The following is a 25903-nucleotide window of genomic DNA, read 5'->3' on the forward strand; positions in this document are numbered from 1 at the left end:
AAATTTACAAAGTAGACAACCCGGTTTTGCCGTTGACCCGCCAGGGAAAAAACCTAAAAAATGAAAGTTCGGGGTTTTAAAAAAAATCTCATAGTTCATGGCAAAAAAACCCAATTGGGAAAAGGTTTTGGTTTAAAAGCCAAAAAAACCCCAAATTTTTAAATATGAAAAAGTTGATAATTTTAAGCATGTGAGCATGTGATTGACTTTGAGTTTGGCGTGCAGTTCAATTAAATACGGAGTATGATTAATCAATTTACTAATGCTGATGAGTTTGGGTTTTCGGGAATTTCTTTTTGAAATTTATATAGGGGTGATAGGGGGAAAATTTAAATTCAAATCATGTGATGTGAGTATAATAAAATAATGATTAGTCTCCAATTAATAAATGTTGATGACTTGGTTGTCCACTGTTTTATATATTTCCGATTAGGCCCCAAAAAACATATTTTGTTCATTCAACCTAGCTAATCTCAAACTTAATCTCTATTACTTCTGCTACTATTTGTGAATTAGTCCAAACGCACCGTGAGGCTGCCACGCATCGGCCGCCGCCAGCCCGTCACCGCCGTCCACAACCATAGTATTAGTAGCGGGCCCTGCAGGTAAGTCGCTCTTTTCAGTCTTTTATTGCCTAAATTTTAATGAAAATGAATTTTAAATAATCATGTATTGAATATTATTGGAGGTATGATCTCATGAGGATTAGGCCTGGGTATTGGCGGTTCGGTTAATAGCCGACCGACATGTCGGTTAACCGACAAAAAAATTGAACCTAAAAAATAACCGGAACCCGGGACGAAAAAATCGGTTATTCGGTTATAACCGGTCGGTTAATCGGTTCTTGAAATAAAACCAAATCAAAATCAAAATAATCACATGTAAACTAATTGGGGTTTTAGTTGGTGGATTACATAACCCGGGGTACAAAATTTTCAAGCTTAGGCAACCATCACTCATCATAATTTATAACAATTTCTTCTTCTATCATTAGTTTCATGTCCGATGGGGGACAAATCCATTTCCACGTTTGCTTCTCCTATTCTAACTCTCATCTTAAGTTTCTAGTTGATAGTTGATGTAGGCATGTAAATTGTAGAAATTAGCAAATGAAGTTATATGTGTTTGAAATTACATTAAGTTCCTTATCGTCATTTATAAGTATTTATTGTTGTATATATCTTTCAAATATTCAAACTTCAAAAGATAGTTTAAGAATTTAAGAAATGCTATAAAAATGAAAGATTAATAATTTAATATGTATACAATCACAATAAAATGAAAGTTATGTAGAGACACAATAAAAATGAATAGGCTAAAGAGAGACACTTACTATTCCAACATTGATTTTTAAAGAAACAGAATAAGAGACTTCTTGTTATAAATATTGATAGACTAAATTTAAATTAATGTAACACTGCTATTTAATATTATGGGCCATTCTTAATTCTTAATAAGGATTTTGGCGTATTTCTCATATCTGGGATGATTAATTGTCCCACTTCAATATCAAATTTATTATGATATTTAAGTATTTTTATAGTATTTAATATTATTATTTATATTTTTGGTTTATTCGGTTTTTTCGGTTATCGGTTATAACCGATAACCGAATTATATTTTAAATGAAAACCGGTACCGAACCAAACCGATAATTTTCGATTATCGGTTAACCGATAACCGAGTTTCGGTTCGGTTCTCGGTTAACAATAACCGAGAACCGTTTACCCACCCTAATGAGGATAGGTGCGAAATTTTTGTTATTAAGTTGATTATTGTTGAATTCTTAATTATAATAGTATCGTTGTTTTTAAAGCTAGAATACACATTTAGGCCTCATTTCTACTTTCCATCATTATTTTGGTAAGTTCTTATACAATATTTTGTTTTAATTAGTTGTTTACCTTTGGACAACTATGCTTGATTTATTTTTTAAAAATTAAGATTTTTGCTTACCTAGTCATATTATATTAAAGTATTAATTTTATTAATAATAAGATAGCCATGGAAGCACCAATATTTGAAGAGCCAAAATCAAGAGGGCGAAGTGCCTCGTGCATACTTCTCGACTCTTGAGGTCTGGCCCAAGTCATCACTAAATAGTGTTGATTTATTATTCGTTGAAAATTTTGCAAAATATAGGTACTTTAAACATACACTGATAAACATGTAGAAATTTGAATACGTGGGATTTCACTTTTATAAGAAAAATATGATATTGTTGGTTTCCTAATACACGAACCGAATTTTTTATTTAAGCAAATAGGATATTCATGCTTTCCATATAGTAATTTTTTAAAGTAGAAGGAGATATTTGTTCAATACTCCTTCCCCTCTACACCAGCTTTCTTCTCCTTATGCACTCTCCAAGAAACATATTTTGACACAATTCTTCATTTTATTCTGATTCTATAAATCTTTTCTTTTTCAACTATCGAAATATTGATCCGTCCGACATTTGCATTTTTGAAGTCCATTTTTTTAGCTTGATTTTGGAGACCGTAGACTCCAAAATCTTTTCTAATTCACTCAGCCTTGTCATTTCTTCACCGGAATCATCTCTATGATCCAACTCATGTTGAATTTTCTAGCAACAAAATATAGCTTTCTTTTTTACTTGAGTTTGATTCCAACTCTTCTCCACTATATACATATATATCGATATGGCAATCATCTTCAAGTATCGTTGTGGAATCCTCATAGTATCATAACCCAACTCTTCTTCACTTAGAGCAACCAAATCCTCATAGTATCGTTGTGACTTTCTATTTCGTCCAACAATAACAACTCATAGCCAGAATTATATCACTTTCAATCAAATCTTCTAGTTTTGCCACTTATTTCGTCTCTATGTTGCACCTCTTGTCGTTGGTTGTTGGTGAAGGGGGCTTCTTCCTGTAATGCTTCAAAGCTTTAGACGCTTGTTCGTCCAAAGTCGTCTCACAATTATTACATATTTCAACAGTCTCTCTATATATGTTGCATTCCTAATTAGTTATTGTTGATGAGTTGGTTGCCAGCTGGCACTGTTTGTATAGATTTTGTTCAGCTAACCTTAAACTATCTCTATTACTTACTAGATTGCTCCAAAACGCCTCCCGCTCGTTGTCACCGTCGGCTGCCAACAACCATAGTAGCTGCCACTTGCCAGCCGTGCAGGTAAGTCCCGCTCTTTTCAGTCTTCATTGTTCTTAATTTTATTTTTACTGAATTTGAAATAATCGTATGTTAATATCCTCTTCCTAAAAAATTTTTCACCTATTACCTTTTACTCGCAAAATTTGTCACCTTTCCACTACCATTTTGGTTATAATACCTATTATAACTTATTCTCACTCCTTTTATTATAAAAATAACATATAAAAAGACTCACTGCACCACCCTTTTTTAACCCCTTTATTACATTTCTAAACTCGTCGGATCAAATGGTGACTAATTATGGGGAGGAGGGGGTATTAAAGATTATTTCGGTATAAACATATTAGTATAGGTGCAAGAACTTTGGTAATTCAGTTAGATTATTATTATTTTTATTTTTTTGTTTTTTTAATACTAGTAATTGGTGTTAATGATAGTCATTAAATGATGATACTGATGCATGGTTAAAAATCAACGGTTCAACCTTGAATGGGATCATCGGCCAATTGATATTGATACATACCAAATAAGAGAACGGAATTAATACAAACCAAATAAGAGTTGGCCCCAAAAGTACCCTATTAGGAATGAAAACCCCATTTAGTCATATTTTTAAACCCGTTGTTCTCAACCGATGTGGAAATTAGTCATAACATTCACTCTCCTTTAAGGGCCAATGTCCCGTTGGTTATGGCCATGTTGGTACATTTCAAATAGGAGAACTCATCCTAAAACTAGTCTCTTAGGAGAGAAAGTTCTTTTGGTCTATATTTTTCTATTGTTTTTTTAAGATGTGGAAATTAGTCGTAACTATCATTTGCCCTCAAAACTATTTTGTCCGGTTCCCATTCTGGTTCAGAAAATTCTTGGCCCATGAATAGCCGGTTTAGTTATTACGATCTCTAAAGTACTATCATAACTGAATATTTTAGTCCAAATCATATCGAGACTAAATCTATGAATTACGGCCACCACTGTCGTCGTGACCGAAATGAAGCTGACGCTTCACCATCTAACAAATTTTTTTTTTTTTTTTTTTTTCCATCTAACCAAATTGTTATCATGGGAGAATATCTTCTTTACCACTAGTACTCTTGCGTCTTCTTCGTTATTTCCTTGTGATTCTGGAACCTTCATTTGAGCTTGATTTGACTCCTTTTACCCAAAAAACTTCTCCCAAAACACCAAACTCAAGACACTTCTCTTACAAATTCTGGTAAATCCAATGCAACTAGGTTCAAGTTCATCTCAATTTCTCCTCAATGAGCATCATTTTGGAAAAAGATATTCATGCAATGTTCTAGATAATTTTCCAAAGCCAGTGGAGATATTTGTTCAAAATGTTGATAGCTGCACCCGGAATCTTCTTCATCGATTCATTCATTTTTTCGATTTTTTTCTAACATAACTTTCCGACCATTGAAAAAGGGTTGAGCTGCCGAATTCGTTAAATTAAGAAAACTAATGTCCCTTAATTACATGTTTAATTATAACTAACTTTAAAAGAAATCTAAAACTTTAAATTCATATAAAATATATTAAATTAAAGATAATTTCATAAGGTTCCAACGATATACATGCATATGTTGGCGTCAAAATTTGAAAAAAAAATTAGAAATTTTTTAATTTTTGTACAATGCAAATGTCACATAGTCTTTTATAAAATATGTCAATATAATACATGTAGAATGTCAATATAAGCAATGGGTTAACATTCTTAAAGCATTGTGTTGGCATTCTCAAAGCATTGTGTTGATATTTTGAACACTATATTGGGCATTTTCATCCAAAACCCTAATTTGGAGTTTTTTTTTCTTTTCATTAATTAATAAAACGAAAATTCACGTGACAAATTGTAGACCACCATTTTCTAAAATCCTATGGCTTTAAATTAGTTGTAGTTAGCAATTAAATGATAAGTTACAATTGATCACTCAAGCTACTTATCTAAATCAACATTGGATTGATTTCCGATAAATCAAGAGGAGATAATTTAAGGAAGGAAAAAAAACATAAATGACGGATGCTATAATTTCAGAAGTGGTGGGAGAATTGCAACTATCTTAGAAGATAAGATTTGGTATGAAGTCAATTTGGTCAGAGGCGTGAAGGACGAGCTTCATCTTTTTCTTCAAGAAGCTCAAGACGATCCGAGGAGGTGTTGGATGATGCAGAAAAGAGTGAAAGATAATAGCGTCAAAAGTTGGTTGAAGAAGCTCGAAGCTACAGCCTTTATCAGGATGGGCTGATATTTTGGATGAATGGAACTATTCTCTTCTCAAAGATAAGATGGAAGGTTCAGCTGAGCCCGAGCCCTACTAAGCAAAAGATAGGTGCTCCTTCATCAGATCTTCTTGTTTATGTTCAGTTTCTGTCCGTCGTGATATTGCCAAGAAAATAGAAACTGTAGAAAGCTATGCTTGAACAGATTTACAAAGAAATAATTTAATTTTGTCATCTCTCATCGTCCCATGGCAACTGATCCAGTGCCCACACCTTGGCGAGTGCAATCCACACATTTTGTCGACTTAGCCACGAAGGAAGGTGCATGGGAGGAGACTATACATAAGAAAAACGAAGACATAGTGAGGAAACTAATGCTCAATGGTGGTGACACCCAAATCTTGTATCTATTGTTGGAACTGGGGGACTTGGGAAAACAACTCTGTCAAACTTGTTTATAATGACAAGCGAGTGAAGGATTGTTTTTGAACAGGATATGGATTTGTGTTTCTGATCCATTTGACTAGGATTGCAATAGGAATTGTTAGCCAAGTAGGAATAGAAACGATTCCTCCAAACTCCAACCCATTGTCTGGTATTAAAAAGCTAGAAGCATCCATTTCAGGAAAAAGGTTTCTTCTGATACTTGATGATGTTTGGACAGAAGACAACACCAGGTAGAGCCTTGTGAAAATAAGTCTCCAATGTGGTTTGCATCAAATTTATTAAATTCTGGTGACAACGAGAAAGAGGAAACAGTAGCTAAGATGTTCCGTACCTTAAGGCGATGATATGTATCACACTTAATAAGCTTAGTGAAGAAGAATGTTGGTCTTTATTCGTGACGTCTGCTGAAGAAGTGATGAGGAATGTGGAAAATTTGAGGTTTTTGGCAAGAAAATAGCTAGCAAGTGCAATGGATTGCCTCTTGCTGCAATTGTTTTGGGAACACTTTTGCAGTCCAAGTTTGGATGGATGGAAACATATAGAGAAGAGTGAAATATGGCAATTGAAAAAGGTAGAAGTAGAGCTTTTTTCCTCATTTGGTTTCTTTACAATGAACTGTCTCCAACTTTCAAGCGTTGCTTTTCATATTGTGCCATCTATCCTAAAGATCACCGAATTCATGCGGAGACTCTGATAGAAGAGTGGATGGCGCAGGTTATTGCCCTGTGTTGAGGAACTGGTACAGTGGAACTCGAAGGCGAGAGTACTTGGAGAATTTAGCAATGCGTTGTTTGTTTTCAAAGACATTGAAAAAAACAAGTCAAGGAGCATATAGAATGGTGTAAAATGCATGATATAGTACATGATTTTGCTCGATTTCTTAGGAATAATGATGACAAGGTGAGAAGTTGTCAAGTTTGTGATTCTTCATTGGTTTCTCATGTCCAGAATATCGAAGTCTATGCGTGGTCCTACGGGCCTCCTGTCGATGGAGGGACAAAAGTTGTCAAGTTTGTGATTGCATGAAAAGTCTAAGAAGGGTGTTAAGAATTAAGAGAATTAACAGTCTTATTCCAGTGAGAATAGAAACGTTAATTCACTTGAGATTGGTTGGATTGTAGTTGGACTATATTGTCAAAGGATGACTTTGAAATCATATGTAGGCTTTATTTCTTGCAAGCTACTTCTCTTATCATATTGCAAGCTAACAGAAATTCCACGAGAAATTGAAATTTGGGTTGAGTTAAGGCGACTTAATTTAAGTGGGAATAAAGAATTAAAGTTACCAAAGAGCATGTATTAAATTGGTTGAATTTGCAATCTCTTTTCTTAGAAGACTGTTCTCTAGAAGTGATTCCACAACAAATTGAAGATTTGAACATGATTAGAACAACTTGACTTAAGTTGGAATGAAGAATTAAAGGAGTTACCAGAGAGCATGTGTAAATTGGTTGAATTACGAACTCTAGACTTATCATGGTGCTCTCTAGAAGTGATTCGCAACAAATTGGGAATTTGGATCAGTTAAAACGACTTGACTTAAGTTCGAATAAAAAGATTAGAAGGAGTTACCAGAGGCAATATTATCAAATTGGTTGAATTGCGAACTCAGACTTATCACGGTGCTCTCTAGTGATTCCACAACAAATTGGAATTTGGTGCAGTTAAAGAACTCGACTTAAGTTGGAATGGAGAACTAAAGGAGTTACCAAGAGAGCATGTAGTTTGGTTGAATTGCAAATCTTGAGGATTGCATACATTGATATCGACTATTTGCCAGAAGGATTAGTGGAAGTTGAGTAATCTTTGTACACTGGGACTGAGCAAATAAAGTAGAATCCAATACAACAGGATTGGGATTACTGAAAAAATTATACCTTTGTTTTACTGAATCTCTAGATCTGGAAATCTACGGAGTAGTATATAAAGGTAAATGAGCAGTGCTGGAATTGGTAGAGGAAACAAATAGCTACAACTAGATACAGTCCTTAATCTCGAATCTCTCGGTATATTATTCAAGAGTGAGATGAATGAGACAGAGCAGTCATCATCATCATCAATGTGGATGGAGCTACTTGAAGCTCTGGTGCCCGTACAACTTGAGACACTGTCCGTCTATGATTATAAGAGAGTCCCAGGCTTACATTGATGTATGCCCTCAACTCTGCAAGGCCTGTTCATCCTACTGATTTGAATGAGGTGTCATCATTGCGTATACCGGAAGCCTTACCTTTCTTGGAAGTTCTCTATATTAGAGGAGCGAAGCGATTGATGTTTGTTGGACGAGAGTTTTCTGAGGAATGAGTCTTCATGTAGTGAAGTTGTTGCATTTCCTAAACTTTCGATTATCTGTCGTTGAGCAGTGCTCCGAATGGGAGGAGTGGGAGGGACATAATGGAGGAAGAAAGAAGATTATACGTATGCATCTCCCTCATGCCATGTCTCACTGGTCATTCTTTAGAATCATGTGGCTGGTTTGAAAAAGCTGCCGCATAGCCTGCTGGGTAAGGTCTCCTTGTCTTTTATGTGATGGATATCAGTGGTTCATCCAGGCTAGTAAAAACATGCAAATGGGATAAGGAAGGTTCAGCTTGGAGATCCATATCCCAATATAATCCCTGACTTCATCTTCGCCTATAGGTCTAATGCAAAATATTTATGTCTTTCTCTTTGTTTTACTTTTTGAGATTAGTTTGGGATTGTGATTAGGTACATTGACGGATACTCTTTTTCCTTCATGGTGTTTTTTCCTTTGGGTTTTTTGCCATGAAGGTTTTAATGAGGTCCTGGCCTTGAGTGAGCGTTTTTGTGTTCTCATGGTTTAGGTTTTGTTTTAAATTGTGTTGCTGCTGTATCAGACATCACTTTCATTCATAAAGGCCACATTGCCTATTTATACTTACACTACGAGATAAAACTACTTAACCCAAAGAGAAGTGGATGCTACCCATTTATACGTTCCTTTTCTAAACATGATATAAAATTACTCGACACGTTCGGAATGTGTGCGGTTTAAGCCAGACAGAAAGTCGATACAGCTGTTAAGACTAGCCTATTACAAATCCAAAAAGATCTCCAGAAACTAATTGAGAAATGCACGCCATTTATGATTGATGGGCTGCAGGAAGGATTATATTGTAATTCATAATTTAATTACTAAGTACAATTAAATAATAGTCATTAGATATTTATATTAAAGACTTAGATCATCAATCTCTAAATGTCAATAAGATCGACGAAAAACTCAATAGGTATTAGGATTTAGTTAAAGAAAAATGTAATGAATATTAATGTCAATTAACTACATGTAGTTATGTACTTTTAAAAGAAATCCCAAAACTATAAATTCATATAACATATATCAGAACAACTATTAATTTAAAAATAAAGTTTACTTGATATCCTACATGCATATGTTCAAAAATTTTGGCTGTTCAATTGCTTATCATTGCTGTTTTTCTTATAGTAATTACTCATTAGTGTTGATCCATTCAATCTGAAACCAATTGTTCAAACTTCAATCGGGCCAGTCTTCCCTGGCTCAGAACCATTGAAACCAAGGTGTTGGACAAATGTCAACTATTTTATCACTTATTTTTCATTCGTGAATCGTCGATTAGTAGTTAATTGGGTCTCACAATTACTTAAGGCTATATTCAAATCATATCGAAATGCGAAATTATCCTATCTTTATGATAGTATAATCTGCTTTGATGACTTGATATCTATCTTTATAAGTAATCCATATCCAAAGATTAACATTGACTTGATATCTATCTTTATGATAGTATAATCTTAAAATTTGTTGGACATTCCACCAACCAACTCTATTATTACTACTTCTTTAATACTATCATAATTATATTTTGTTTGACTCAATCAAAATTATTAATAAGCAATGATAGGCCCATTCATTTAATCGCGAAAATCTACAATGAATTCAATTTCATTCATAAACGAAAGCTGTTCATTGGTCAGACTTACTTAGTGACATAGACAATAACTTTTTTTATATTATTAGTATTAGTATTATCTATTTATTTATACTCTACTAATTAATGGTGATAGCGTTGACGAATTACATGTGGGCAGTGGTTGAATTTGATTTAGGCTAGTTGAACAATATAAGTATAATTAATGTCTAATGATGCTCAAATTAATTAATGTTGATGAGTTGCATGTTCCCAGCTGCCATTGTAATTTGTATAATAAATTTTCAAAGTAGATGGCAGAGTCCTTATTTAGTCAGCCGTTAAACTTCAATGCGGATTTCCTACACTCCTACTCCTTTCTACTCTAATTTTTCTAACGCTACGATTTTATCTAAAAAAAGCAGCTCCAAAATCGTATGTCATCGTCGTCACTGTCCGCCGTCACACAACCATAGTAGCTGCCACTTGCCGGCCGTGCAGGTATGTCGCTCTATTTGCTCTTTAATTTTAAGTCTTTAGTGTTCTTAATTTTATTTGTACTGAAAGTTCAAATAATCATGTTTTAATATTAATGATTTATATTTAGAGGCTTAGAGCCTTAGGTAAAAACCAGTGTTTTAAAAATTAGACCGACGACTGGTTTGACCGAGAACCGTAAACCGGGTTTTCTAGTTTTTAAAATTTTTGTTAAATTTGAGTTTGGTAGTGAACTCATGACCTATGAGTCAAGAGACCAACATCACTACCACTCCACCATTTGTACTTGAATGAAATATTAGAAGCTTTAAATTTTTTGTTATGCATTAAACCAGAAATTTTTGTCCACACAAATTAATAATTTGTGTTTAATTTTATACTTTTAAATAATTATTATTAGTTGTGATATGCTTAATATTAACTATCCCTCACTAAATTTTACTTTTATTTGTATAATGTATATAAATAATAGATTTTACCTAAGATTTAATATTGTAGTATATATATTATTAACATAGTTTATTACTCCATATTTAATAAATAATACTCCAAACTTATTAATAAATCATGTTTAATTTATGTATTAACTAATAATACTAATATAGTATATATTTATCCAAATTAACTAAAAATTCATGTTTATTTTTATATATTGTCTATAATATTATTTCACCACATAAACATTTTTGAATTAATATAAATTTTATTTATTTATATATGAAAAATATTGTACTTTTTTAGTTATTCTAATTAATAATTTATGTATTTAGTTATTATTTAAATTTTGTCATTCACTTATTTTAAATACTTTTCACATTTAATTTATATACAAAGTTTAATAGTATATGTTTTTGTTATATATTACTACCCCCGCCCCCAAAATTTGTCCGCTTTTCTATTTCCGTCCGTCCCAAAATTTGTCCCATTTCACTTTTAAATTTTTGTAGTGGACCCCATATTCCACTATCTCATTCCTATTCACATTTTATTATAAAACTAATATATAAAAGTTTGGACGAATCCACTAACTTTTTCAACCCACTTTTCATTACATTTCTTTAAAACCCGTGCCCGGGCAAATCGACAATTTTCGTGGGCGGAGGTAGTACTAATTATAATTTATCACTCATTAAATTTAATATACTCCTCCGTCCCGAGATTGACTCACTTTTTTGGGGACAAAGATTTAAGGAATTGATATTTAAATAGTTAAAGTGGAGAGAGTAAAGTATGAGAGAGGGAAAAATTAGGGGAGGAAGAGAGAAAAAGTAGGTGGAGAATAAAATAAGATAGAGTTTTTTGCTAAAAAAAGGGAAACGAGCCCAATATTTGGCCGACATCCCAAAAAGGAAAGTTTTCTAATACCTTGACAGGGGGTACTTGTAAGGATATATTTAATTATATATATATTTGAAGGGAAAACGGGTTTATAGTGATGAACCGTCGAACCGGGTTAATCGTGAACCAAGATTCACCGTTTACGGAGATCCGGTTTTTAAAACATTGGGTATAACCATATGAGTATAAGTGCCAGAATTTTGGTTATTAGATTGCTTATTTTCGTTGTTTTGCATAGTAATTAATGCTGAATAATTCAATTATAATAGTACTACTATTTATATGATGATAGTGATGCATGGTAAAAACTGAAACCAATATCTTTTTCAGTCCTAAATTGCTCCAATTTGCTTCTCGTTGTTTAGTTTGATATTTAGGGACAATTTGATCGAGAACATAATAAGACAAAATATAATTAGAACATATATTTTATTAAGTTATTTTAGTTCGATAACTCCAAAATAGAGGACAATTTGATAATTAAGTATCGTTTTGATTGATGGTAGTGATTCATTGCTGAACCAAAACGAATTATCCGGCCAGATCCAACACTGGTTCGAACTGTTGATGGTCATTTCGGCTAAGCCCGAAATCACCAACTAGCCAGTCCACCAGTTTCAACATATTTTGATATATTCTTCATTTGTCTATTGCTCTGAATCTTCTTTCTCGAACCCTTCTCTAAACTCCAAAATCTCTTCTACTTCACCCAACCTTGTCATTTCTTGCATGATCGCCATGCGAGGACTCTGTGCTTCACCTGAATCATCTCTACGATCCAACTCTTGCTCTATTTCAATTTATTCGATCTTTTCTTATTTATATAAGTGTGGATAACCCTCCTCTTAATGAAATTCTTGAATTTTTTTCACTTGAGTTTGATTCCAACTCTTCTCCACATATATACATATCCACATGGCAAATCCTATTCAACTATGGTTATGGAATCCTGATCATAGTCTCACAATCCCTTAGAGCAACCAAAGCTTCCATGTCTCATTCATTTGACATCATCAAGTGACTTTCTATTTCGTCCAACAATTCTTAACCACAATTATATCACTTTCAATCAATGGTTCAACCCTTTCAATTGGGCCGGTCAACCACCCCGGCTCGAAACCATTGACCAAGGTGTTGGACGAATGCCAACTATTTTATCCACTTATTTTTCGTCGATAAGCCAATTAATTAGGTCTCTAAATTATAGCGTACTTAACTTAATATCGAAGCAAAATCTGTGAATCATGGCCACCAATGTCGCCATGTTACCAAATCGAAGCTGACCTTCTCCAAACACCGTGATTTTTTTAACAACCCAAAGCGGCCTCAAGAGTCGCAGAGTGTGCACGAGGCGCTTCGCCCTCTGTCGTTTTAGGTTTTTCAATATATTAGTGCTTCCATAACTTTCTCTTCAAATTATTAAAATTAACACGTACGTTACTATAATCATAACTAGTTAACTAAAAAACTTGTATTCTTGTGTCTTCTGTTGAGAAAACCGAACAAATTTTCTCTCAAATAATGAAATAAACCCGATTCAGCAATTTTAGAGTTAACCCAATGGGGTTTATCTTGATAAAATTACTTCCCGATAAATTCTTTGGAAAGACCGGTGGGGACACTGTCCTCTCAATTACCAAACTCCGAACAGAATTTATCAACGGTGTACAAAACACTACTACAAAACCCGCAAATAATATTGAATACAGATCACACAGAAAGCAAACCCAGAAATAAATGCAACAAAATAAATAATAAAGAAAGAACAAACCCGAAACTTTGATAACGGAGTTCGGCCAAATTGCCTACGTCTCCGAGCACCCTCTGCAGAGCCCGATTATATTAAACAGAGAAGAGAACGCAATATTTGAGGTACTTTACAAAATGGAGGGGGTGAGCTCCTTTTATAGGCAACACCCACCCCAAACTTTCTAATACCCACCGATGTGGGATTGTAAAATTTCGACAAAAGTCAAAGTTTGTAGGCTTAGACAACTCAACAAATCTCCACCTTGGAAAAATTTCAAATCCCATCGAACACAAATCTTTTCCACCCAAATAAATAACCCGCTGGTGCTTTCATATTGGCGCCTGCAAGCACCAACTCCAATTCACAAATATTAACCAAGTCCAAACAATGTTCAAACTTGGCTTTCGAATTACCTTGGTCAACATATCTACTGGATTCTCTAAAGTCGGAACCTTTCTTATGACAATTTCCTCTTCTTCGAGAATTTCCGCACAAAATGATAGCAAACATCAATGTGCTTCGTCCTGCATGAAAGACTCAATCTTTGCTAAATAAATAGACTCGGCTGTCGAATACACTTGTTTCTCGACCAACACCCAACTTCTTTCAGAACTCCATGAAGCCAAATTTCCTCCTTTACAGCTTCAGTAATGGCCATATTACTCTGCCTTGCCGTAGACAAAGCTACCGTTGACGCAAAGCAGACTTCCAACTAACCGGCCCACTTGCTAAAGTGAACAAATAGCGCTTATAGATCTTCGGTTATCCAAATCACCAGATAGTCGAATCACAAGATCCAAGTGCAAAATGAGCAAGTGATTTATCCCGCTCAAACAATAAACCAATATCTACAGATCTTTAATATACCGCAGAATCCATTTCACAAACTTGCCAATGACCCTTGCCTCGGATCATGCATGTATCTGCTCACAATACGAACGGCATGTGAAATGTCCGGTCTTGTACACACCACCGCATACATCAAGCTTCCAACTCGTTAGCATAGGGAACTTTCGCCATATATTCTCGCTCATCATTCGTATTTGGAGATAATTGAGAGCTAAGTTTCAAATGAGGAGCAAGTGGGGTACTTACAGCTTTTTGGGAAACATCGCTTATACCAAAACGCTGAAGTACTTTGGTCAAATATTGCTTCGTGGGCAGCCAAAGCTTGCCTTCCTCTCTATCCCTTGTAATCTCCATGCCGAGAATCTTCTTGGCTTCCTCCAAATTAGTATGATATTGTCCGCTTTGGGAAAAGCCCTCACGGTTTTGCTCTTGGGATAGCTTTACCACACTCTCAATGCCCCCTCTTATTTAGGATTCCCTAAAGCCGATCTTGCCATATTCGACGTATACCAACTATGGGCGCGCAAGATCGCTCCATCCAAAGGAATACCTTGTGTCTACTTCTCAACCTCCGGTGCAACAGCCTTGTCTTACCTCCACCATATGTATTCAGTGGGGAGTGGTGCTACCTTCCCATTTCCAGCTATAGGTCTTCCTGATGATGATCTGCCCGGTGGCTAGCTCTTCTTGCGCAAAATTTGAAGGATGCTGATGATGATTTTGCATATGGAGCGATGGCAAGATCAACAGACATAGTCTTGTCAAAGAGCTCCAAGCATGTTGAGGAGAAGTATGCAGACTATCTCTGCTTTGAACAAAAAGCAGATAGTTTGCATTGGTCCCTTGATCGCTGCTGATGCTAACAGGCACGGGATATCGAGATCATGAAATGGCTAAATGGGAAGAATCTTGATTCTACCATATACATCTCCTTTGGCAGTGAATTATTTTTATCCAAGAAGCAGATTGAGGAAATAGCAAAAGGGCTGGATCTTTGTGATGCTAACTTCTTGTGGGTGATCAGATTTCCTGCTGAGGTGGAGGCGGGCCTGGGCATCAGACTGATCGAAGAAGAACTGCCTGCAGGGTTTCTTGAAACAGTGAAGGAGATGGGCGCCATAGACAAAGATATTAGGCCATCCGAGTATAGGTGGCTTTGTGAGTCATTGTGGAAGGAGTTCAATCACAGAGAGCATATATTTTGGTGTTCTGGTTATAGCCATGCCGATGAATGTTGATCAGCCTATGAACGCTCAGCTAATGGTGGAGCTCGGGGTTGGTGTGGTGGTGGAAAAGGATCATGAAAATGAAGTTTATGTGGGAGAGGAGGTTGCCAAAGCAATCAATAAGGTGATTGTGGAGAAGAATGTGTTGTATGAAGGTCGAGGAGCAGGGCTCGAAATTGAGTGAGACGTTGAGAGAGAAGGAAGACGAAGAGGTGAATGAAGTAGCTCAGCAGCTATTGAAGATTTGTGCCAAGAACAAGAAATAAGTGTGGCAAATAAGCTTTCGGTTTAGGATTTGTGTGTTTTTATGATTGATCAACTGATAGGGACCCCGATTTAGTGAATCTCGTCAAAGATCATCTCCAGTATCTTTTATTTGATTTGATTTATAGTATCTTTTATTTTAGTTGGTTATCCTTAATTATTGTAATCTTTTTATTTAATTATCTTGCTTGCTTAGCAAGATATGTTTAGAGTTTAGAATTCTATAAATTATAGAATTCTCTAGTATTTTGATTCATTGAGAAATATGAATTAACTTCTATTCTATTCTTGTTCCGAAACCCTAGCACTTCAACTAGGTTTATCCTCTTTTGTTCCGCTCAATCTTCGCGTGCTCTACAAACCTCTCGATAGGGAAGCTAAACCCTATCAATTGGTGCTTCATTGATTTACTCTTTTCCCACCTTAATCAATTCTCTCAAATTCACGATTTTTCTAGAAACCCAAGTTTTTGTTGCAACCTTAACTCACATACATACACTTATCCTTCTACGTAACCGTGCCTTTTCTCAAGGAATCGAAAACCACCACCCAACCATCGATGATATGCTCTTGGAATTAAAACAACTGATCAAAACTCAAAATCAAGCCTTCGCGGAAAATTTTGAGCAGCAAACGCTGATCGGGAGGCTCCGGGCGACTGGCGAGCGCTACCTCCGCATCGAACCGAAGGAGCCGCCGGACCAACAGGCCTGGTCCCGACACCGCAGCCGGGCTGGTCTCTTCGCCGTCGGTCACAAACCCACCGCGTATCAAACCCCGGGCCTACCACGCCTCCGCCTCGAGCCACCACGTTTCGATGGAGAAAACGCCCCATTGGATCCGTAAGATCCAAGAGTACTATAACTACCACTACACACCGCTAGATGATGTCTCTATCTTACACAATATTTATTCGATCACCCAGATCAGATTGGAGGGAATATTGGGAGATAACTAACGAAGGTAAGAGTTGGGATGATTTCTTATTGCGAGGCGCGGTTCGATCCCAAATTTTACCAACCCTACGCGCGACCGCCACACCTAAGTGTGTTTATGGGGATGGGAAGGACGAGCCTGACCAGCGAAGCCCAACCGCAAAATGACGTGCCCATCGTGAATCGGAGCCCAATCATCAACCACCGCAGCATAAAGAGGAGATCACACAAGTAGTGATGTCACTCATTTTGCTGCTCAAACTTTGAGTGCAGATTCTAGCCAAAATTTTGCTAAGGAAAGTGGTCCCAAGACATTTACTCCTCATCCGATAATTCGTCCATTTTATTCAGTCGTCACATAATTTGTCACTTCACTTTTACCATTTTTGGTAGTGGACCCATATTCCACTAACTTATTCCTACTAACATTTTATTATAAAACTAATATATAAAGGTAGGACCCACATTTCACTAACATTTCCAACCCACTTTTCATTACAATTCTTAAAACCCGTGCAAGGTCAAAGTGACCCGAATTATCCGGGACGGAGGGAGTATTTGCGATGGGAGTATGAACAAGAACATGGAATCGACCAACACCATTGTTTCTAACTGGAGTTGTGCTCGCAGAATTGACAATGATGAGAGTTTCGATCCAAATAGCAAGGGCGCATGTAAAGTGGAAGAATTTGTTACCGATAATGTATTTGATTCTGGGAGTTTGGTTGTGAAGGCTGAACATATTATTTTCAATGCCGCATTCAGTTCTGGGCAGTTAGAGGACGACGTTGCTATGAAGGAAATAAATGACGTTGATGCGGCACGACGGTGAGATCGAGCTGCTTGCGCGACCTATTCACGGGTTTTCTGGAAATGCACCTGGTCTCCTTGATCCATGCTACAATGGCCGTAACACCCCGCCACGAGAAGGGCTGCCAATCCATGCCGGTCTCCGGATTTTGCTCGCTCACCCAGAATTGATGATGATGGAGCCGCCCATGACCGTTTCAGATACAAAGCTAATGGAGAGCAAGTTATTGGGGTGTTGGACAGTCGTGATACTCTTCAATTTGGTAGAGACAAAGGAATTCACATATTTGACCCAGGAGCAGGGGCCTTTGAGTCAGATGTTAGTCGAGCTGGTGAGAACTCGAGCAGACTTCAATGCTGTCCGAAAATCCAGGACCTCCAGTCCTATCAAGTCTTACACAGAAGGGACAAAGAACTTGCCTCAGATGCCCGCTCGATCCCTCCCGCGCAAAGATGTTGAATGTTCCAACAGAAGCTTTAGCATGGGTTGGAGGCTGCCAAGTGCTTGCACTTTACACTCCAGTACTGCGCTTGAATTGGAGAATGTTTTGTCGGACATTGAGCACTTGCGGGAGCACATACACACTTCGTTGATTCCCCTGTTGCTCCTGCTGACTCTTGAGATGGAGAATAGTGTGTGGGATTTGATGGATTCTAAGCCAATAGAAGTGGCCTATTGTGGAGATGGTGTGCGGATATATGAAACTCTTCAGGTCGGGCATGCTCATCTTGAGAAAGAAAGCTTATGTGAACTGGTTAGCGACGTACATCGAGATCACAACTTCGATCCAGGTGGTTCTTTTATCATCAAATTTGTTGATGGTTACACTTTGAATGATCATACTTCCTCATTGGACCCCTTGACTAAGTTCTGGGTTCTTTTTGGCTGTTGTGCCTGCCTCTTGTTCGGGATTGTCTCTTTTGTCAAAACTGTCGATTACTGTGAGGTTGTTGTCGCTAGATTTGACTTGAAGTTCAATGGTTTGACTGGAGAAATTGGGTGCAGGGTGAATGATGCTTGTTTGGTCATGGCTACAAGAGATATTATTAAATATCATGGGGGCATATTCACTAATTATATTGTCATTGGGAGATGTGATTTAGGAAACCAGATTCTGGTAGCCTTTGAATTTTTTATTTCAGATGACAATGTGAAGGCTGCTCTTGTGCATAATTTTGGTGTGATTATGGAGCTTGATGTCCTAGCCAGCGAACATGGAATTTTGATTGCTCATTTGACCATATTTGTTACTGGTTGTCTTGAGGATTCAAGTGTCTTCCACGTACAAATAATTTTGAAGGAAACAAGAATTACTTCGAAGCCTGCTATTGTAGCTACGAAGGCAGGATACAAGTTTAACTGTTCTTATTTTGCCTTCCACCTTGAGGGCAAGGTGGTTTTCAACGGTGGGAGAGTTGATAGGGACCCCGATTTAGTGAATCTCACAAAGATCATCTCCAGAGTATCTTTTATTTGATTTGATTTATAGTATCTTTTATTTTAGTTGGTTATCCTTAATTATTGTAATCTTTTTATTTAATTATCTTGCTTGATTAGCAAGATACTTTTTAGGTTTAGAATTTTATAAATAATAGAATTCTATAGCATTTTCATTCATTGAGAAATATGAATTAACTTCTATTCTCATTCTTGGTTCCGAAACCCTAGCACTTCAACTAGGTTTATCCTCTTCTATTCCGTTCAATCTTCGCGTGCTCTACAAACCTCTCGATAGGGAAGCTAAACCCTATCATCAACAAAAGGTGTATTCTGTTCTGTTCAAGATTAACTGCAACAAGATTTCTGTTGCTGTCAACTGTCATATTTCATAATGAACATGGAGAAGAAATAGAAACATATGTTTTGGGAACTTGATGCTTGAATTATCAGATACTACAAATCTACAACTACAGATGAATTAATTTTACATAAATTGTTTAATACTTAATGGTCCACAATTAGGTGAAGCAAATGTACGCAGCAAGATTGTTAAAACCAAATTATAAAAAGCATCTCATTTTTTAATTCTATTTTGTTGAACGTAGCCAGCCATAAAATTTAGTAATTCGATAAATGGCCATAACTACCAAGTACCATCGGACAAAGAGAACAACAATTAAGAAGAAAAACATGCATCAACTTAAAATATTTGTAGTTCGAGATAAACTATAATTTGTAAACAAATTTAAATTTTTTTAAAAGAGTATAATCCTCTTTTGGTCCTTTACATATGGTCAATTTATGATTTTAGTCCGAGAAATTCACTTTTCAAAAAGTAAGTCCAAAACAAATGAAAAATGATATCGTTTGCATCCTTTTTTACGGCACCGTCAATTCTCGACGGTCAACCGTCAATTAGTGAAAATTTGACCCGATTAGCAGAATTTAATTATACGTAGCTAATTCAATATATGTTTTTTAATTTTTGGCTTTACATTTTTAAATAGTTTAATATTAAACCAAAACCCTAACTCTCATTTCATTCAAATTTCTCCCCCATTTTCTCCCCGCTTTTTTCTTCTTCCTCCTCAAGAACCCTAATTCTTTTTCCCCTCTCATTCTTCTTTTTCCCTCCACAAACACCTTCAAAAGGGCAGCGACGTGTGCCGGAACCCCGCTTCGTCCCGTCGACCCGACCGCGACCGCACGTGACCAAGACTTCCGATTTAGCTACGTTTTCGCTTTTAAAGAAGATGGGGCGCTCCGTATTGTCATCGGACAAGGAAAACCTCAGGGGGAAGCTTTACTTCACACTGAGACGAAGGAAGGGTTTTTTCAAGTGGTGCGCCAAATCGTGATGTCAAAATTACGGCCCAAAACGGGCCTCTTCTTCGTCATCCTCGGTCGGTGGTGCCGATTTTGAGGAGCCGGCTTTGAATTTGACCGAAATAATGAAAAAAATCCAAAATTAATGAATGTTTTGAGCTTTGTTGTTCTTTGTTTTGTTGTTGTTGCAACACTTATGTGTTATTCAAGTAATTTGATGTAGTATTTGTAAATCTATTTGAATTTTGAAGTAGATAAGTAATTGAATTTGTTGTAGTGTTGTTCGATTTAAATTTTTTTGCGGAATCGTTCATGATGTTCTTAGAAAAAACGTAAAGCCCCAATTGGGCAATCCTAAAGTATAAGTCAAAATACCTTATAAATTTTTTTGTTCCATTTTGGGCCCAACATTTAAAAACCAATTGCGGGGTTACGTTACAAAATTTTGTGAGTGACGTTGGTTTCATACGGGGGATTCTTCCCCTATGTGATTGTTTCTTCATCGACTATGCCTATAAATTGACATCAAATTGAACCAATAAATGGACAACAAAATACAATACAAAGTGGTCCTTCAAATTCATTTTTTACTTCGTATTGGTCCTGAACATTTAACCGATCAAAAAGACATAGGCATAAGGTATTGCATTAAACAACAAATCACAAATTAAGCCATTTACACCTGATAATGTCATAAGGTAATGTCATAAGCAATTTACACCTGATACATGCTAAAAAACAACCATAGTTACATGTTACATAAAAAAAAAAAATATTGTCATAAGGCAATGTATCAACCTTAACACCATTAACACCTAAAAAACCATCAAAACCCACAATGACGGGCCTATCGGGGGTTCTTCGTCCTCTCAAAATTGGGGTCGTTTTCTAGGGAAGATCGACGGTCACCCACTGAAGAAGTAGGGTTTATTTTCAGAGAAGAATTGACATCTGCGTCAGAGCTAGGGTTAGAACCCACAAATCCCGACGCAGCCGACGGTCCTTGTTCGGTGTCAGGCGGACGTGAATCGCTCGTTTCAGCCTTTTTCCTCTTCCTCGCATAAGATTTTTTCACGTCGGAGAGACCTTCGGTGTAACGGTGGTTTGGGTACGACGACTTCCAACTCATGGCAACCAACAATAATCGGTTGGAATCGGATCGGAACTAGGGTTCTTCTTAGAGAGTGACGAGAGAGAAGAAAGAAAAGAAAGAGATTGACGTTTGGTCGGAATCGGAGTTCTTTAGTGAAAAATGATAATTGATTATTCATATTCAAAAATATTTTAAAAATTGAATTATTAGCAAAATAATTAACATAATATTAACCAACTAATAATTTCAGATTAAGTCTAATCCGGTCAAATTTTTGCTAATTGACGGTTGACTGTCGAGAATTGACGTTGCCGTAAAAAAAGGATGCAAACAATATCATTTTTCATTTGTTTCGGACTTACTTTTTAAAAAGTGAATGTTCTAGACCAAAATCATAAATCGGCCATATGTAAAGGACCAAAATAGTACTATACTCTGATAAAATTACATTACACTTTCTTCACCAACTAATGAAACAACGTCGAACCTAAGCCATTCTTCTCTATTGTACTCCTATCATGTTTAACAAAACCCTCCCCACAAATCCGCCTGAGATGCGCGGCGGCCTCAGCCACCGCGCACTCTTCCTCTCCCCTCATCGTCTCCCTCATCCCGGCTGCCCGCACCCTCATCTCCTCCCCACCTTCCACCACCCGCCTGATCGCCTCCGCCACGTCATCCCCTCGGAAATCCCCGCTGTCGTCCCTGGCCACCTCTACACCGACCCCGGCCTCCACGAGCACCCTCGAATTCAACGGCTGGTCCACCTTGAACGGAACTCCGATCACCGGCACCCCAAAATACACACTCTCGATCGTCGAACTCATCCCACAGTGACTCACAAAGCCACAGACACTCTCATGCGCCAGAATCTCCGCCTGCGGGGCCCACCCCTTCACAATCTTCCCCCTCTCTCCAACTCTCTCTTCAAACCCTAGCGGAAGAATTCCTTCTTCTTCCTTTTCTTCTTCCTCTCTCTCTCCTAAGGGAAACCTCACCACCCATATGAAGTTGGCTCTCGAAGCTTCTAGACCCTTCGCCATTTCTTCCATTTGTTTCTTGTTTAAATAGTTCTCGCTTCCAAATGAGATGTAAATCGTTGACCATCTCTCTTTCTTGCTTAACCAATCCATGATGTCTGTTTTTTCTTTTGACTTTTTTCTGTTGTTGTAATAAGTGGGCCCACCGGGACTATTTTCTTGTTACACAAGAGGGACAAGTAGTCCAAATACTTCCCCTCCACGCCCCGCGACGTTTTCATCAGGATAACGTCACGGGACCGCGTGAAGTGGGGAAGCCCCTCGCTGAGGTCGCTGTCTCTCAGGTTGGAGTCAGCGGCCTGCTGGAGGGCTTCCAGCTCGTGGGGGCGGAGGTAGAGCGCGTCGTGGGGGAAGGGGGTGTTTTTTTTAAAGAAGAGGTGGTAGTAGAAGGAGTAGGCGGCGGCGCCGGTGGTGGCGAAGTGGACGGCGGGGATGTCAATCTTGGCGGCTGCTTCGGCGGCCCAGGGCTGGAAGGCGTCGAAGAGGAGGATGTCGGGGCGGAGGGAGGCGAGGATGGCGGAGAAGGCGGCCTTGGAGGTGTGGAACGTGTCGCGGAGGAGGGGCATGAGGTGGGGCGGCACGTGCTTCGTTGTGTGGAGGTCCGGTGGGAGCTCCGGCGGGGAGGGGAGGTGGAGGGGGATGAGGGTGATGGGGAGGTGGTGGGGGATGGGGAGGGATTGGAGGATGATGGGAGTGGAGCAGAAGAAGATGGTGAAGTTGTGTTTGGTGAGATTCTTGGCTAGCTCAAGGTAGGGGAAGACATGGCCATGAGCTAGCCATGGGAACATAAGGATGGAGAGACTTGCTTCATTTGGCTCCATTTGATGATCAACACACAAACAAAATAGGTTACTACTCCACTAGTTTTAATTTGTTGTATTGAGTTAATTAATACTATGAGGGGAGGGGGAGTTTGATTATAATATATATATTCAAAGTTTTGATGGTTCCAAGTCAAGTTTGAATTGTATATTAATGTAGTATGTACATAATATCTATCTATAAGCCGGCTTTCTTGTTTGGATGTTACCAATATATTTTTTCGTCAAATCGAATTTACTCTCACCGTCCCATCATATTTAGGGTGTTTCTTTTGACAAGGAGAATAAGAAAATTATGCTTTAGTAAGTTAAATAAAAGCTAAAATAAAATATAGTAAAGTAAAATAGAGAATAAAGTAAATAGTGTGGTTAGAATCCTTTTGTATATTAATTAGTAATTAATTAATTAATTAATTATAATAATAATAGTGGTCTTTTGTGATCCAGCTATTCACACTCACTCGCATGCCATGTTTTATTTAATTAATTATGGCTTTTAAGTATTTTAATGCAAAAATGATGTAGTTGTTCATTGAAGTTAAGAGTGAACTTCAAAAATGGTCCCTGGACTATGAGTTTATCTCGAAAATGGTCCTTAAACTTTAAAAATATCACCAGTAGTCCCTGGACTAAGGGTTAATATCAAAAACGGTCCTTTTGCACTGTTTCGAGACGAAAATGCCCTTTTGAGGGTTTTTGGGGGGTTTGGACAATTTGGTCTTTTCACAACTTTTAACATTTTAAATCTAATATTATTTCGGTTGTTGTATTAAATCTGATATTATTTTAAAATTATCATTCTTCTTCCCCTTCTATCATCCTTCACTTTTTTTCTTTATTTCAATATTAGATTTAATTTCATAAAATTAAATTATAAATTTTGATTTTTAAATATCAATAAATTTTTTTAATTAAAACTATTAATTCATAGACACTATAAATATTGATTAAAACTATTAATTTTTGTTATTTAATATAATATTCAGCTGAATTGAAGAAGTACAGAAAAATAATATTAATCATGATGGAAAAATAAGAGCTATTTTATTTAGTCTTCGATTCGGTTGTTATAATTGCTTGTGATTAAATATTATGAAGTTGACTAAAAATTTTATATTGGGAGTATTTTTGTTGAAATTTTCTAGTCATTTTGATTGTTTTCAAATTAATAAACGAAAATTATATTAGTCTTACATTAGATGCATATTTATTTTAGAATAAATCGTGTTATATGATCTATTTATGATTAAAGCTATTAAATATTGATTAAAATTAAGGTGTTGACATTTCTTACTGATTAAATATTAGACACTATCAAATATTGATTACGACTATTAATTTTTGTTATTTAAAAATTTATTGATATTTAAAAACTGAAATTTAAAATTTGATTTTGCAAAATTAAATCTAATATTGAAATGAAGAAACAAAGTGAAGGATGCCAAAAGGGAAGAAGAATGATAATTTTGAAATAATATCGAGATTTAGTACATAGCTAAAATAATATCAGATTTAAAATGTTGAAAGTGTAAAAAGACCAAATTGTCCAAACCCCCCAAAACCCCTCAAAAGGGTATTATCGTCTCGAAACAGTGCAAAAGGACCGTTTTTTATATTAACCCTTAGTCCAGGGACTACTGGTGATATTTTTAAAGTCCAAGAACCATTTTCGAGATAAACCTATAATACAGGGACCATTTTTGAAGTTCACTCTAAAGTTAAAGTAGTTATGGAAGAAACTCGGCAATACATATATCTGAAACTGAAAATGCTATATGTTGGTATAGAGTCTAGAGAAATGTTACATACGGAATCATATTATTTTAGTAATTTCACAAAGTTTTACAGTCATCTTCTCAAAATAAGAGTCCAACTGTGTACTTTGACCAAGGGATAAAATGATAAGCTAGACTTAAATTCAAAAGGTTAATGGAATTATCTACAATAGCAGGAGGCAAATATTAGAGATAAAATGATAAGGTAGACTTAAATTCAAAAGGTTAATGAAATACCTCTTTCACCCTTCACCTCTTTCATTCCCTCACATACACAACAAATATTTCTCTTCAATTCATTGGCTGTGAATTCATCGGATAAACGAGTGTATATATGTAATCTGAGGTAATCTTCACTTCTAACATATTTTCGTAGTTAAAAAAACGAAATAAGCATGACTTGATACTTCAATTTAAAGTTAAAAGATCATTATAGAAAAATGTGATGATACATGCTATCCACCTTTTTCATATCATACTTTACCCTCACTATTCTATCTTTATCGATCTATCGTTTTCATATCATACTTTATTCTTTATTTACTTAACTCATTTAACACAATTTTTCTTAAATCGGGTATGAAAAGAAATGCCTCCACTACTATGGAACGGAGGGAGTACAAATCTACAACTGCATAATGAATTAGTTTTACATCCGGACCCACCTTTATTCCATTTTAATTCTCTACTCTTCCGCAAGAGCCGAATAGCATGCTCAAGGGTCTCACCATTCTATTATTCAATTTAAATACTTCAAATACTAAAAACATTTTCACAATATTAAAATGCATTAAAAATACCTGAAATAATATTACAAATTACTAAAAAATTATATAATTAAAATCCTAAAAATTACATAGGCTTCATAGGTGGCACAATATTGTTGATAGTATTCTTGTTCTTCGCGCTCCACTTCCACAATTATCTTGTTTGGATTCATTTTTTTGATTTAGAGAGTGTTTGAGTGAGAGAGGAAGATGTAGGTAAGAGCAATTTAAAAATATGAGAGAAGTATGAG

The 25903-nt window shown here is 36.5% G+C and overlaps 1 pseudogene; it reads right to left on the reverse strand.

The window, feature by feature from the left end:
* Positions 1–21716: 21716 nt before the first annotated feature.
* On the reverse strand, positions 21717–23110 carry LOC125199418 (annotated as a pseudogene).
* Positions 23111–25903: the final 2793 nt, after the last annotated feature.

Source organism: Salvia hispanica, unplaced genomic scaffold (assembly GCF_023119035.1).
Source record: "Salvia hispanica cultivar TCC Black 2014 unplaced genomic scaffold, UniMelb_Shisp_WGS_1.0 HiC_scaffold_492, whole genome shotgun sequence".
Classification (NCBI taxonomy): domain Eukaryota; kingdom Viridiplantae; phylum Streptophyta; class Magnoliopsida; order Lamiales; family Lamiaceae; genus Salvia; species Salvia hispanica.